At 53.3% G+C, this 16,317-nt stretch overlaps 1 long non-coding RNA gene across 4 annotated transcripts; it reads left to right on the top strand.

The window, feature by feature from the left end:
• Positions 1–13,579, top strand: LOC106015392 (uncharacterized). 4 transcript variants are annotated; one of them, XR_003498040.3, is made up of 5 exons: positions 4–126; positions 1,468–1,788; positions 2,090–2,226; positions 9,589–10,780; positions 11,881–13,579. It is a non-coding gene; the product is annotated as an uncharacterized lncRNA (long non-coding RNA). The 4 variants fall into 4 exon arrangements; XR_003498041.3 differs by having other exon boundaries at positions 4–95; XR_011810113.1 differs by lacking the exon at positions 1,468–1,788 and having other exon boundaries at positions 1–126.
• Positions 13,580–16,317: the final 2,738 nt, after the last annotated feature.

Raw genomic sequence — 16,317 nt, forward strand, 5'->3', positions numbered from 1 at the left:
GATGGGATAAGTCAGTCTCTGAGGTACCTCTGCTTAGCAGCTCAGAGAACTGGAGAACACCAAGCTCATAAACATCAAGCAGCCAAGAGCAGAAGGTGAATCGCACCCTCCTGATGGAGCCTTTCTGTGAGCTTAACCCAAACTTAAAATTTCTGTATTCATTTCTTAACCAGGATAAGGCTTTATAAACCCTGACTGGATAGCCTGCTTTGCCTCTCTTCCCCTAAATGATTTTGAAGTCTGGTCAGAGGTGTTCCCAGCACGTGCTCAGGGTTCTTGGGTGAGATGCACAGGAGGAGGTGTTGAGGTAGAAGGGCAGCACCAGTGCAACTTTATTTGGAAAGGATTTTGTTGACAGGATTTCTGTGGTTTCTTTTTGCTTGCCTGTTTCCGGTTGCTCTTATGTTATCAGCATGAAAATATTAAATTATTGGACCCATGTAGCCAGTAAGACTAGCCACAGCTATTATATAATGTCTGGTTGCAGCAAACATCTCACCGATTATTTCTTTGATTGCAGTGCAAACGTAACCTGTGTACAATATGTGGGTTACCAGGTAGAGTTATGTCATGACTCAGGATGAGCCAATATCTTAAGCAAATGTTAATGAAGGGTGGGATTTTCATTAGTTTCTCTGTATTGACCTGTTTCAGTTCCTACCAAAGGCAGTAGCTGAAGAGAGCTCCTCTGCCCTTGCTCTTTTACCTCTTCACCAGCTGTTAGTTGGCTCCTGCAGCCCAGAGCAGCTGCTTCCCTTGCCAGCCACAGCACCTCTTGACCACATGTAGGGGATGAGGGAAAACATCCTCCACTGGGTAAAGAAGGGGTGAAAAGAGGCCAAAAAAAAAAAAAAAGGTGGGGATAAATGGTTGGTTTTCACTGTGGGTGGTTATGGACCAGGCCTCTGCAGCCCAGACCAGTGACACGTGAGAAGATGCTGTGAGAGCTCTGGAAGAGGTGTGCTGGGACTGGTTACTCCTGGCTCCTTGCACAGGAACATGTGCCTTCATTTGCTGGAGGGACCCCTGTTCTTCCCAGGGTGGCTGTTTCTTTCTTCCATGGTGTTAGACAGTCCTAGGCTCCTTCTGGATTAAAAACAGAAGCTTTGAGCTCACATTTTTTCCACAAGGAAATAACAGCTATCTTGGGATCCTGCTTATACAACTGAAATAACTTCTGTTCTCCACCCCACTGAAAGGCAAGCAAAAGGCTTTTATGTCCTTTAGGATATTAATGAACAGGGCTTCCTCCGAAGAGAGGATGTTTGGAGCACTGCTAAAATCTCCACTCAGGAGAGGTTTGGCCCATTGCACAGGGGACAAGCAATTTTACACAGCCTTCCCAAGCTAATTCTTAGCTATTAAAAACCACTTCACTGATTTCAGTACCCTTTCACCTATCTATCCTCTGCCTGTGCCTATTTTATGATTTTTTTAAAATATTTATTTATTTTTTACCGCAAACAGCACCCAGCTCACCAAGAAGCAGAATTAAGAAGCTTTATGACCTTTTAAAAAGGGAGGGGCATTCATTTGTGGTCCCAATTCCACCTTGCCTTTGAAAAGGGAAAGCAGTTTCTACAGACCACAGCCCAGCCCCATTACAGAGAAGCAGATAGTGCAAGCTGATCTAAACTATGGAAAATAAATAAATGGATAAACAAAGGAGAGGTTTAAAAAGTAGCTTGCTCATTAGCAGATAAATTTTATGCTAAGCTGAAAGCAGATCGAGGAGCAAAGCCCTGCTCTGACAGCCAGTCCACCCTCTCTGCAAATACCATGCATCAGGTAACAGAACCAGCCTCATGAATCATTGCCTAGTGAAATAAATAAATAAACAAAAAGCTCACCGTGGTGATGGAGTGACTGACTGGGTTTTAAGCTGGGCTGCTCGATGCTGAGGAGCTGTGTGCAGGAGAGGGGATGGGAGCCCGGTCACCTGTGGTGCCACGCGAGCAAGAGGGATGGGCAGCGCGCCAGCTGGGTTTTTAGCCTCCATAGAGGGTTTCAGGAGTTTCTCTGCAACTGAGAAGCAGAAACCGTTTGGATTTCCCTATTTTGAACCCCTCCTTTCTATTTTCTAATTTAGGATGTAATTAAGGGATTGTTTTTAGAGAGTACACCAAGAAGAACCTAACAACAACCGAGCCCTGCTGTGCCTACTGCTGTAACAGCCCCAGAAGATGCTGCAGATAAAGAAAGCTTTCCATCTGCATTTTCACTGCTGTAAGTGCTGATTTCTGGCAGCAAGCAGGCAGCTGCCTGTTTTATCCATCTGGCTCACGTGGTGGTAGTGTCAGCAGGAGCTGGCAGGGCCGTGCAGGACACCTCTTTGTCCTCCTGCTTCCATGTGGGCTAAGGGATGCTCAGTTCTCTCTGCTCCCCCGTGCAGGGCTGGCTCGGTATTTTTGGCTGATGGGAAGCAGCTGGCTGTTAAATGAGCAGTGCTGTGCTGTCCAAGTGCCCCGAGGTGGCTCCTGGGTGGGAAGGGTGGCTGCGTGCTCGCTGTGGGCTGCTGGGGACAGGGGTCATGCAGCTGCTGTGTGAGGGCAGAGCTGGCTGAGCATGTTCTGCCAGAGGTGGATGCTAACTGGGGTTTGCTGGAGGGCGAAGCAGGGCTTCGTATTGTGAATGCACTGGGAAACCTGGACTGCGCCGCCCCAGCTTGGGAAGGATGCTGGATGCATCCTACACAGGCGTTACAAACTGCCATTAGCTTTATCACCCACAAATTCTTCACAATGGTATGCAAAGTCAGCTTGGCAGTAGCCCAGAATGTTTTCCACGTTCACATTTAACTACTACACCATCTCCTTGGATTCTCCACTGCTGCGTATGGGACTTCTGAAGAGCACCCCAGGATATAAACACCTTAAGGCAGAAAGGGTCTTTGGGGTCTGTTTACCCAGTACATGGCTTCCTGCCAGTCTGGCCAAAGGCTGCAGTCCCTTAATGCTTCCACATCAGGGAAAGATTAATCATAATGCTCAGCCTGGCGCATGTCTGGGTGATGAATCCTTCCCACACCTCTGCAGGACCAGTGCATGCAGGAGACCAGTCTTGGGGTGTGACTTTACCCCACCAAAACTCCACAGACGGTTTTTGTGCTCTAAGCACCTGGTAGCATGCACTGCTCTCAAGGTGCAATAAACTCTCCTACGCTGTGCTTGGGCTTTGCATGAGAAGCATTTTGCCAATGCCAAGAGGTTTGTGCTCTGAGAAACACTGCCCCTTTGCACAGGTAGGGAAAATGACATATGAGCAGGGGAGAAGACCAAGTGTCTAACCAGCTGTAGGGAGGGGAGAGGCCTCCCCAGCCCCAGCAGACGTGGCAGTCGGAGGCTTTGCCCCCCATTTCTGGTGTGCAAATGAAGTAGCAGCCTAAAGAGGAGGCAGCAGTGAAGTGTGTGCTGTATCTGCAGGGACAGAGGCCCACCAAACACAGCCTGGCCCCAGCTGGGTGCTGGAGGTGGCCCCCTGCAACCTCTGCCAAGGAACTCGGCCTGGAATGTGCAACCGGCCAGGTTGGGCTAATGGAGCTGGTGCAATGTGAAGGCTTAGTGTCTGGCTATGATCCTCCCTTCTCCTACTTCCTTCACCTCCTCTGGGGTGTGTCTGCACCGAGAGAAGCCGCGCTGACCGATGGAAGAACTGAGCTGGCTAAGCAGGAAGGTCGGTGGGGAAACCTTGGGTCACCTTGCAGGTCCTTGCAGTGGTTCAGTGAGCCCTGGGCCTATTTTTTTTTTGGCCATTTTGCTCTATCCCATCTACATCTGCTTCTCCATTCTGGGATCTGGGGTTCTGCAGTGCAGGGAGCAGGCCCGTGGGGGAAGGCAGCAGGCATTGCGTTATGGGGTGTGGGCAGGAGCAGCAGCTCCTGTCCACCCGGTGAGCACCAGCTCCTGCCTCCATGCAGAGGTGTGGGTGTTGCGGGGAAATCAAAGCTCATCCCCGATTTTAGGAGGTGGAGGCTCGGCTGAAGGGAGGGGAAGCTTACAGCCAGCACCTGGCTCTGCCTGCACTGGGTTGTGAAATGCAGCAGTGCGCCAGTGTCTGCGCCATGCAAACACCCCAGGCAACTACTTCCCCTTGTCCCCCAGTGTGGGGTTTCCATGTAAAGAGGCTACACCGGGGCTCTGGTTCCCTTCTCATGTCGAAGCCTGCAGGGGACATGGTTTGCATGTGTCTCCCATCAAAGCAGCTGCCTTGAGGCTGCCTGCAGGACCGCAGGAGCTGGGCTGGGAGAGCACCTCACGCCTGGTGGAAAACTGGGCCTGGCCCTGCCAGGTGGGTCTCTGGGGTCTCGTGGTTAAATCCAGGCTCCCAGGACCCCAGAGCAGCATGTGAGTCCAGACACAAGTGGAGGTGGGGTGGTGAGAGGGTTGGACAAGGCTTCGGCATGGCTCTGAGCATCTCAGCCTCTTCCACTTCGTGGTCTGGCCACTGCTTCCCCGAGAAGGATGGAGGAGATAATACCCGTGGGTTTGATGCAGATCTGGATGCCTTCCTGCCATGCATTGGTTGTTTGATAAGCAAGTGTTTGTAGCACTTAGGCTTGACTTAGATATGGCAGGTCCTAGTAAGAAACTTGTCTCAAATGATTTTTGGTAAACGACCAGCAGCAGTTAGCTGTGATGTGGAGCAGTTTCCTATAGTGATCACCTTCACAGCGCTTGAACCAGTTAGATCCATGCCTTGTGCTTTACAGCATTTTTTTGGGCTTTCCAGACAGCCCAGACTTAGGTGAGTGGCTGCAGGATGTGTGATACCCCAAGGTAGGGGTGCCAGAGGGACTTGAGGGACTTGGGCTTACCCTGGGGAGTCCTCATGGACACTGAGGTTTCCAGCCTTGCTCCTCTGTGCGCCTTTTTATTTATTTTGGCAAGCATAACTTCATCATTACATTTTATTCTGTAGGTTTAGGTGCAATTCCATTTTCTTGATCACTCCAGTATCATCTGATGTGGCTCCACCACGGTGAACATTTGCTCCTTGGGACTTAGACATTGCATTACTGTATCCCCCAGCCCCCAGCGTATCCATCTCTGCTAGCACCTCCAGTCCGGTTGCACAGCGTGTTTTATCTGCAGGTTCCCATTCAGCTTGGATTTTGCAGCTGATGTTAAGCCCTGTTGCTGGTGATTTCAGGAGGAGCTGCAAGCAGTTGGAATGGGAGGGAACCTGTCTGGGTGCAGCCGGTGCTTTGAGGCTCTGCTCTGCGTTAACCTGCCCGCGCTGGGGCTGCGAGCCCCTTCGTTTCTTCAACCTTTTCTCTGTGAGACTGCTGGCCATGCTCACAGATCAATAGGGCCTTTGTAGCCTTCCCCAGGTGCTCCCTGCCATCTGATGCCTGCTAACATGCTCTGAGCAAAGCACGGGGGCTCAGCTCCCTCGTGCTGGCTGGAGAGGCGCGAGGAATTAGTTGGCAGGTTTTAATCCACTAAAGCCTAGTTAACGCTGTCCTTGTGCGCTAAGCTGATTATGATAACTAAGCATGCTGTGTCTTAGCAGACGCCTGAAATCAGATCAACCAAATGCAGTTAGACTAGCCAGGCGGCTCTTTCATTATATTTCCCCCCCCCCCTTTCCTTTTAACTCCTGCGTCTGTAAGGCCGCGCTGGCTTTGCTGCGAGGTCGGAGCCGGATTCGGTGCTGGCGGCTGGCTGCCGGCCACCTGTGGGGGCAGCGAGATGCGAGGAGCTCACGAGGAGCTCAGAGGCTCACGGGAAGCCCTGGTAGCCACCAGCTTGCCCTTCAGTGGCAGGGGCTGTGTGGGCTGGCTGGATTTGGGGGAGATGCGTGACGCGGGGAGGCTGCAGTGAACCCAGCATCGCTCCTGCTGCCCCATCGGCAGCATGCGGGGGCATTGCCTTGTTGCTTGTTTTGCAATTTTAGGGATGTATCTGACTTTCTAGAGACCAAAACATCCTGGCTCACTGATGGTCACCTCTTTTGGGGTTTGGGCACAGGCCCTGGGAGTAGGCCCTGGTTGGGGAGGATCAGGTGTGGTGGGACCTCCGAGTCCCACCGGCAGCTCTCTGCTTGGGGTTGTCCTGTTCCCCCCCCACCCTGCAGCTCATCCATGTGACACTATTCCTGCAGACACCCCAGGCCTGCGGGGAGGGTTCCCAGAGCCCAGCAGGGCTCCCGAGTGAGAATTTCAGCATTTCATATCTGAATGCAGGCTCTGTTGAGCGGTGGGGAGAATAAAGCTCCCATTTAGGATATTGCTGCTGCCTAAGAGGCTTTAGGGATTGTTAAAACTCTTGTCTCTCAGGAAGTAGTCTGGCTTCATCTGTTGCCAATTAGAGCCACGGGGCCTGGGCTGGGTGCTTGCAGCTTGCTGGCGATGCTGCCCAACCTGGGGACACGCATGGGGGTCACGGAAGAACAGAGAAAGGGGCGAAGCTCACACCACGAGGAGAAGTGGAGGAGGTTGGGATGGAGAGGAAGGACCTGGCATCATTCAGCTCAGTCCTGGCCTAAATTAGGGCTTCTGAAGGGATCTGGGGAGCAGGGGGAAGGCAGCGATGTGGCCCAAACCCCTGCAGGCAGATAAGTCCTCGCTGACTTCTCTGGCCACGGGGCCACTGCAGCACCACTGCGCTTTGTGTTGGCCTTTGAGCTGTGAAAGCCTCAGGATTGTTCCCTCTTCCCATCGTTTCCAACCCAAAGACCCAGCAGACAAGCTTGTTGGCTTCACTGTGCTCTCCACTTCAGACGCCGAGGCTGAGAGGCAGCCCATGGCCTTGTGCTTGCTCCCAGCCCCAGCAGCCCGGGCTGTGCCCACCTCTCCTCGGTCCATCTCCATCCAGCAGCCTCCAGGTGAGAGGCCTGGCCCCTGCCAGCCGGCTCCTTGCCCACCCAGCCGTGCCTCCTCTCAGTGCCTGCTCCCCTGGGTCCTATTCTGCAAGTGTTGACTCATCTCTGGTTTTGCTCCCCTGATGTTCTCAGTTCTTTATGAAACGGGGACACGCAGGCGGCCAGACCTCCAGGGAGATGCCCAGGGTATCCTCACTGGTTTATAGGCTCTTCTGGAGAGATACCAGGGCAGTGCGGAGGGGCCCAAAGCCTCTCGTTTCTAGATATGCCCCTGGAGGACCAGCGGGCAGGGGAGAATCACAGCTACAGGAAAACCCAGATCTCAGCAAAGCCTGACTCCTGATACAGGAATTACTGACAGGGAACGTCAGGCCTACTGGGTTTGGGGATCTTCGGTGCCGTGCTGCTCCAGCTAATTAATTGCTGTAATGAGGGTGAGGCTCTTATCAGATCCAGGAGGGATTCTGCCGCGGGGGAGAGCAAGGGGAGAAGGCGAAGGTGGATGAACGTGCGGCGAGTGTTTTCTCACGGGAGATGGGAGCAGACCAGGGAGGTGATGTGGGCTGGATGTCCCCAGTGACAGAGGGGCACACAGCATCTTTTCAGGCTCTGTTGTGAAAATAAATGCAAGGATCTGAGCCCAGCTCTGCACAGCCCCGAGAGCTGCGGGTGTTGGGTGCTGCTGGTGCTGCGGGTGTGCTGATCCCCTGGGGCTGGGGGCAGAAAGCGTGGGGCTGAGCGGGCGTGTGATGAAATCCTGCACCCTCACCCCACTGTGGGATTGCACCACGGCTGAAATCAAACAAATTGGGGGGAGCCCAGCTGCTCTGCCTGCCGACCGACCCCTCTCGGATAGCAAAGGGGTGCCCAGAGCGGGGGGCCCTGTGCCAGGCTCTGTGTCCCGGTGATTTGTGCCAGGTGTAGCAGCAAGGAGCAGCTCTGTGCGTGTGTGATGGTGTGGGATAAAAGCGTGGGTGGCCAGGGGTGTTAACGCACTGGCAGTAATTCCCAGCTCCGTGACAATGAACCACTGATAGTATCACACATGCTGGGCCAGATCCGGCGTTCCTCCTCCTGCTGGAGACCCTGACGAAAGCGGTGGGAATCGCTATCTGAGAGCGTGACTGCAGCAGCGGGCACATGGTGACACCCTGCTGTTCTTATCGTGCCATCTCTGCCTCTCTCTGGCACTTTCCACGACTTGCAGAGTTCCCCCCTGTGCCCGTGGGATCCCATTCCCACCAGGAGGGCTGGAGATATGGGTTCCCCCTAGGGCAGGGCTGGCAGAAGCACCCTGCTGCCACCACCTTGCTCTTGCACTCGGCGTTTCAAGAATCTTTGATGACACGTTTCGGGTTTATCCTAAAAATATTCAGCTAGTTTACAACTGGTGCTGCAAGCACGCAGGAGGACGCCCTTGTCAGCCTTTACGTCGCTGTACCCACGAAGGAGCTGCGTTCCCAGGGGAGCACAGCGTCTCCCCCATGAAAGGATGTGCTCCTTCCGCCTCCTCGTTTCACAGTAATAAAAGGGCAAGTCTAAAGTATTAAAAACACGGGTTATTTGTAGTTACGATGCAGAGGGCTGCCAGTGTGCCTGAGCATGGGACGCCCATGTGATCCCCGCGCCTTTGGATGGCGTATGCGGTTTCATGGCCTTTACGGTATGACTGCCCGGCCCGGTTATTCCCAAGCCAAACCCCACAGCTTGTACTTGACTACAGCGTTTCTTGGCTTGGAGACATCAAGAGAGGGAAGCTCCACCACTTCCTTTGGTAGCTCGTTCCAGTGATTTGGCAGCCTTACTGCTGAGATTGTGAGGCTCATTTCTCCCATGAACTCGTTTGACTTGTGATTCCCCTCGCTGCCTTTCTGTGCTGGCCTCACCCACCACGTCCAGTGGAAGAGGGACAGTCAAGGGAGAGTATTTCAGGCTCAAACTCTAGCAATCCAGCACAACTTTCTACAGACCTGCAGCTTGTTTTCTCCAGGGAAGTGGTGGACAAAACACTGGCTGCTGAGCCAGCCCTTCCGACTTGAAAGGCTTGACCTCAACGCTCTCCTCCTCCTCTGCCTCCGATTCCGTAGCAAGTTCTCTCCTGCAGCTAATTTAGAGGGAATCCCCTGCTGGAGGAAGGAAACAAAAATAGAAAATTCCTTTTGAGGAATATGCACTGTGCAGCTAACCCTGCTGGGACCACATTGTTAGGGGGAACCTTGCAGCAATCAGGCCCACAGCGTCAGTGTTTTTCAGTTTTGCAGCAGAAGCTGTCTGGCAGCCTGCTGTACAGATGCAACCCAGTCCTGCATGAGAGCAACAGAAAGTGCCTCCGTGTGAGCTGAATTACAGCTTTTATAAATCCTTTGCAATGCACATTTCAGCTGAAACAGCCTTGCAGTTAATCACGCAGACAGAAGCCTGCTATACCAAAATGTAGGTCTGACATCCTCCAGTCTCTGCTTCCATAGCCTGCCTTGAACTGTTCTAAATGCATGGAGGAAAAAAGTTGAAGGAGCTGAGAGATTTCCCGTATCTTGATGTGTCTGTTGTGTGCTGGCAGAGACACAGCTACAAGCTGCAGCTATCAGCAGTTAACAGCAAGGAAATATCAGCACAACTGCGTGCTAATGGGCTTTGTCTCCCACTGACCTGAGCTTACTGGCGAGCTAAAGGGATGGTGTTTGACATGACAGCAGTGTGCTGCCTGGTAATCCCACATGGCAGGGTCAAAACTCACATCAGTCATTCCTCTGGTTTGTCTCACAGGGGTGCCTGAGCTGCCTGGATGCGAGGGAGGGAAGCACCTGCAGCAAAGTCCTTAATGAACATTTTTGGGGAGGCTGGGCTCCTGCTGGGGTGCGTGGTTACCTCTCCAGGGAGCCCAGGGGGGCAGATCAGCGCCTGCCTCCCCTGCTCACCTCTGTGGGATGGGCTCTGGGGCTTCTCTGTGTGCCCAGCGTGAGCTGATGCAGGCTGAGAGCTGCAAGGCACAGCTGTAACCGTGTGCTGCAACTGTCCTGCCACCACGGCTGGGGTGGGCAAATGCATCCTGCCCGGTGCCGAGTCTGCAGTGAATAGAAAGTGGATAAGTGGATAAAATTGCCTGCTGTGGAAGATGGGTGCTGAGTCCCGGCCTCAATTGAGTGAATTGGGTTTGGTGGTTGCTTGGTGGTGGTTTGGTTTTTTTTTGGTGGGCAGGGGGTGGTTTGCATGTCTATGTGCTTATATCCAGGTACAGTAGCCTGGAGGACATCAGGATCAGCCTCAGTTCTCATTATCTGGTGAGCCAGAAAGCTGTCCGGTTTCTGGCTGGAGGAAGGCATTTCTCACAACAGTTTCAAGCCCAGGTCCAGGTGAGATGTGCATGTGGTCCCCACCACTGCCTGCCTGAGCTCCTCTCTCCCTGATACGTATGCAGTGATCTGTTGCTCCCCGTGCCCACTTTCATGCAGACACCACCACAATTTTTCCCTTACCATCTCAATTTCAACCCCCCCCTTTTTTTTTTTCCCACTGTTGCACAACAGGGTGGCTTTGAAAGGAGCCTTTAACTTAAGCATTAAAAAACCCCAAATGAGCATGTTCGTGTCTGGCTGCAGAGCATCTAGCACGATTCCCTGTCGATGCATCCCACAGGAAACAGAAGAGATGGGAACAGCGGGGCGCCCACGCCATCCCTGTCCACCCTGTCCCGGGGCTCATTGCTGTGTGTCACCGCTCTCCCCCCTTCACCCACGGCCCGGCTGCATCAAACCCCGAGTGTACCCGGCTGGGAGCACGGCTGCCTCAGGCCCCTTCCTGGTTTCCAGCTCTTTTGCAGGGTAAAATTGAGCCTTTGTCCTGCTCTGCATCATGAGGCCGGGCTTCCTGCGGGGAGGGACAATGCCCTGTTGTTCAGGGCCAGCCTGCAGCGAGCTCCCAGCACCAGTCCCTGTGGTCTGGGCTGAGCAGTGCGGAGGTGAGTGCTTGTTTTAGGGAAGGATGCTACCTGCTGCTGCTGCTGGGGGCAGTGAGCCCATCCACCCCTGGTGAAGGGATCCAAAGCTGGTCGGGCTGAGCCCCTGGGAATGATAATCTGACCTGGGGCAGTCAGGAAATTGCACAGTGAAACATCTTCCTCGTGACAAACTTCTTGTAGGTCTGCCCTAGGCAGGGGAGGACTTGCACCTCTGCTCCAGGCCCCTCCGAGGGGCTCTGGGCCACCAGGGTGGCCAGGGCGGGGAGGGAAAGCAGACACTTGGCCTGCCTTTGGGAACGACTCAGGGTGTTGCTAACCTGTATGTAGCTCTCCTGTGGCTTCTCCCCTCTGTGAACACACGGATGGGAAATGCGCAGGCGGTCCTGGCGAGCCGACCTTGTGACAAGGTGGAGTCGCCATATGGTGCCACCATATGGGAAGCACCAGCCCAGCTGTGACTGTCTCACCCTGCTGCTGCTCGACAATGCCCCTTTTCCCCCCCAGAACGAGGGACAGGATGGAGGGAAGCCCTTTCCACATCCCTGTCTGCCCTCCCTTGCTCTCTGTGCGGGTTTGTGCTCAGAGGCGTTGCACCACGCATGTTTCTTGGTGGGAAACCGGGACGGCCTGCTGGCATTTCTGGGGGGGCACACAGTGCGATGGAGGGGGTCCTGTCACTGAATTCGCGGCTAGGTGCAGTGCCAGGCACAGCCCTGAAGCGGTATGGCTTATTTGATTCCTGGAAAAGCTTGAGGAGCCCTTACTTTGTTCCTGGGGCTGTGAGGATAAAGGAGGTGCAATGTGCACGCCATCACAGTGCAGTGACCGCTTTCTCTGGGATTGACCTCCCAAAGGGAAAACCCTTTTGTGTCTCTCTCAGGCTCAGGTGCCCAAGACCTTCCCAAATCAGCCCAAGCAAAGAGCTTTTCCCCTTCCTGGTGGATAAGAAACGTGCAGTAAGCAAACAGAAGCTGTCAGGGATTCAGCCAGTGCAACGTGCATTTGATGTCCCGATTCCCAAGGCAGCACTGCTGAGGTCCCTATTTTCTTCAAGGTTTCCTTGTTGTTGTTTTTTATTATTATTTTTTTTTTTTTCCCAGCTTTGGGACTCCATATTCTACAGGGTTAGTGTACAAACCCTCTCTCTTACTTTGCCCATAAGATGCCAGCAGCGCTGGGGCCGAGCACACCCTTACCACACAGAGCACTTCCGCGAGAGGAACGAAATCTCTAACAAGCCAGCAGCGCTGGGGAAGTTTTAGTTCATAAAGATGCTCAGGAGGGCCGTGCCATCAAAATGATACAATGTGGAAGCCACATCCTGCCGGCTTGGCTAATCTGTAAAAGAGCTTTCAGTGTTTTCCCTTGGAGTAACAGCTTTAAATTTTAATAAGCTGCAGTGTACTTTCACCGGATGTCATAAGCTGATACAAAGTTTAAATGAGGTTAAGCAAGTGGGAGCCTAGGAGAAATGAATGTGAGATGTAAATGATTTCCTCCCTTTTACAAGTTCACTTCACTGGGACTATTTTGGAAAAAAAAAAAAATCAATGTTTTTTTTTCCTTCTCTGGATGATTCGACGTCAGCGGAGGGAGACAACACTCGAAGTAGTCACAGAGCAGCTCCAGCAGGACGGACGCTTAACAGAAGTGACACAGGATATTAATCAAGTCATTAAGTCACGTTACCTTTGTCATTTAGCAGATTTTGGGAGAGCTACCAAGTCACACGCTGCTCCACACAAGCCTGTAAAACAAGGATTTGTAGGAAGACTCCTCGAAAGGTCACCCGGCCCTACCCCGGGGCAGGATCAGCCCTGTGTAAGTCTTTCTGGGCAGGCGGTTGTGCAGCCTATTCTCGGAGCCCTGGGAGGTGGAGAAGCACAACCAGCACTGCCACTGCTCGTGTCCTCGCCTCCCAGAAACATCCCTTGTCCCCGAGCTTCAGCTTGACCTGCGCTTGTGGTGCCCCCGGTGCAGGAGGACGTCCTTCCCCTTCGCGGCTATTGGCGGCTGCTGCCACTTTGCTCTTCTCCAGCCAGCCAGCCAAGGCCTAGAGCTGCTTTGTGTTTGTTTTCTCTTTGCAATGCAATGTTTTTTTCACTGGATATGATGATTTCGTTGGCTTCTTTCGAAGTAGCCCGCTGAAATGGCTCCCTGATATTCTAGGCTCAAAGCATGAGCTGCTCCATTTGGAGCCTGGGAATCGTTCCTGCACCCAGGAGCTGTACTCTTGGTGGAGTGGGCATAGTAACACGCGCCGTGCGCTGGATTATATTTACGTGATTATACCCTCTAGGCAACAACCTGGTGCTTAAGAAATGAGTCAGCCAGAAAGACCAAGGCAGAGGGAATCAGATTTAGCCATGATAAGATTAGCTTCCAAAAGATCTGGACCGAAGCAGCCAGCGTTTCTCCAAGATACGCTCTTCCAAATAGCCAATTACGCCGCACATACAGGGATATTGTGTGCCATTTGATGGCTCCCTGCAGTCTGAGCAAGCAGTGGCCACACACGAGGACTGGGATCTGCAGGGGCTGAGCTGGGACAGGCGGGCAGGACCGGCAGGAGATGTGGGTGAGAGCCCAGGCGAGATGCTGACAGGGGGCCGTGGGGGGCTGGTGGCATGGAAGAGGAGCAGGTTCCTGGGAAACACCTCCAGGGAAAGGGAAGAGATGGGACAAGAAGGAGAAATGCGTGCGGGGAAACAGCAGCAGGAAGAGGAAAGAACAAAATGAGAACTGGCGAGTTGATAAAAGAACAAAAGGGCTTTGTCTCACATTAAAGGCAGCCAACTACAGAAATAATTTTCCCGTGTAAGCAATTACTGCGGCTACCCCAGGGATGGCACGTGGGGGCAGATAGGAAGAAGGCCTTCTTCATGCTCATAGCTGGTTCCTGCGAGCGCTCCGTCGGTGTGGCTCTGGTGCCATGTCAGGCAAGAGGAGAAATTCAGGCTTGCCGTGCAGATAGCTGGAATCCCGGCTTTAAAAATGGCCAGAACAGGAAAGCAGTGGCTCCTAAAGCGAGACGTGAGGCTCGTTGTATTCCTCTTGCACCCCTGGAAGAGGCTGCTGAGAGCAGCTTGCAGCTGTGGGGGAGTCAGGTAGGCATGAGTCAGGTGGAAAGCAGACGTAAACCCAACGCTTACTTCCAGCCTGATTTTCAGAAGCGCTGAGTGCAGACAGCCCCCGTCGAGTCGATGCACTGTTCAGCACAGCTGGGAAGCCAAGCCAGGTCTGAGAGATGCTCGGGGCACAGTAAACCGAAATCCAACTGGGTTTTCCTAATTGCATAGTTTGTGGTGTCTTCCTAATTACATAGTTTTTATCTACTTCTTTGGGAATAGTCGCAATTACAGATCTGTTACAGGCTGTAGATTTAAAGTAAAATACGCATGAACTATTTTTATTGAAAATGCCCAAGCAGTTCATAATTTTTTACAAGTTTTCTAGGGAAAAAGGTGTTCCAGTTCTACAGCAGATCACATCATAAAGTGAGAGGGATATCTGCCATGTGTCTGTATCTGACAGCACGTTTCACCTTCTAGAAGCAGATTTTGACCATGAGTTATTCTGTTGAGACTGGGAGATATTTAGCCAGGGTGGATTAGTTGGAATCTGTCAATGGTGAGCAAATCATGACCCGGATGGGATCTCAGCTTTGCTCAGCTGTCCTTAGCCCTGGATATGATTAACCCGTCCCCCAGCTCCCACTTACCAGCACAGACTTATCTCACTGCTTGTGCTGCGAGTGTTTTGACATCAGCCGCTCCAAATTAGAAGCTGATGTTATGGAAAACTTAGTAACATGAACGAAATGCCAACCCATCCTCTCTGCTGCCTGGTACTGCGCTTTGTTCACCCAAGCAATTTCTTACATTTCACAGCCACCCAGAGGACGTGGGTGCAGGATTATGCCCTGGCAGGGACGTGGTGCAGCTCTTGCCCCAAACTTGGACACCGCGATATTTAGGGTACTCTCTCTGTAGCAGCTTGGTACTCTCTTTTGCTCACAAAGAAATAGTGTTTATTTATTTATTTACCTGCCTAAGCTCCCCTTTTAACACTCATATTGAATTTTAGTCCCTCCAAAGAGCAGGATTTTGCTCTTTAGCAGTGCCCACTGGCTGCCACCCCATGGGTGAGTGATTTCAGCTGGGGCAGGGGCCAGCAGTTTGCAGCAGGAGCCCAGGCCTGGTGAGAAAGCCCCTCGCCTGCAGCAGGAACAATGAGCCGGGAGGGGAGAGGGGAAGAATGAACTAGGTTAGGGGAAATACAGGCTGAAAGAAAAGGAAAGGACCAGCTGATCTGAAAGCCCCGATAAAAGCCCAAGACAAAGGACAAGGGAGCCTGGGAGAGTATCAAAGGGAAGCGGGAGGAGGAGCAGAAAGACCCGAGAGGGGATGATGTGGAGCGCTGCATCGGGGTGAGGGGTTTCGGGGTTTCCTTCCCAAAGCAGAGGTGCTGAAAGCCGCTCAGCCTCCTCCATTTACACGAACCCAGCCCCTTTCTGCCCTTTTGCTGGGAGCCCTGACCACCCGAGGACCAGTTCCAGCAGGGAAACGTCGGGCCCGATGGCTCATCCTTCCCGAGTACACCGAGTCCTGGAGCTGGTGGGCAGAGAAGTCGGGGACTGGGCACCCTGCAGCGGGAGGGAAGCGTTGGTGCTGCTGCTAGCACGGTTATTTTCTTCTAATAAAAAAAGGTGGGCATGACTCACTCCAGTAAGAAACAAAAGCAAAGCTGTAATCTGCTGAAAGGCAGTTGTTTGGATGCTCCGAGTGAGGTGTGTAAAAGGAGGAAGGTCAGCTGCAGGTCACGTCCCATAGGAGCACACCCCCTGTCACCACTGCAGGCCAAGCAGCGAGCCTTCCCCGGGGAGTTTATTTTCTGGGCTGGTAAAATTCAACCCCCCCCAGCTTCAGCCTGCTGTTTCAGCCACGGGGAGCACGCAGGGGGGGAAAAAACTCTCCTTCCCACCCCTCCCCGTGCGCTTGGGTTTCCTGAGAGGAAATGATGCTCTCGTGTGACCGCGCTGGCCCCCTCCTTCCTCCAGGGAGGGAGGAAGCGCAGGTTGTGTTCGCACCGTGCCGGGGGCTCCTTCTTGTGTGAGTGGGAGCAAACCTCCCCCCTCGGGTGCCAGATCCCCCACCTGTACTAAAAAAAAAGCTCTGGGGGGAGTTGGCCTGCCCGTGGTGTGACACGAAGGTGAGGGTTTTGGCACGGTGGTGGCAACGCTTCTCCTGGTGGGGAGCAACCAAACCCAGCTGGAGGCGATGCCCAGCTGTCCCCGCCGTGGGTGCGGGAAGGTGGGAGCGGGGCCGCTGTGGGGCCAGGTGAAGCCAACCCCCACGCCGGGCCGCCCTGCGAACATCTGCACCTCCCCACCAGCCCTGCTATTTTCGCTCCGTCTCATACCCGATTGACTCAGAGCAGAGCTGGGGGGGGTCAGGTTAGGAGGAGCAAGCCGGGGGCTGCGCGGGGCTTGAAAGAGGAAGAAGAGGAGGTGCTTCGAAACCGGGTGCTGCCGTTCC

This window comes from Anas platyrhynchos, chromosome 6 (genome assembly GCF_047663525.1).
Source record: "Anas platyrhynchos isolate ZD024472 breed Pekin duck chromosome 6, IASCAAS_PekinDuck_T2T, whole genome shotgun sequence".
Lineage (NCBI taxonomy): Eukaryota > Metazoa > Chordata > Aves > Anseriformes > Anatidae > Anas > Anas platyrhynchos.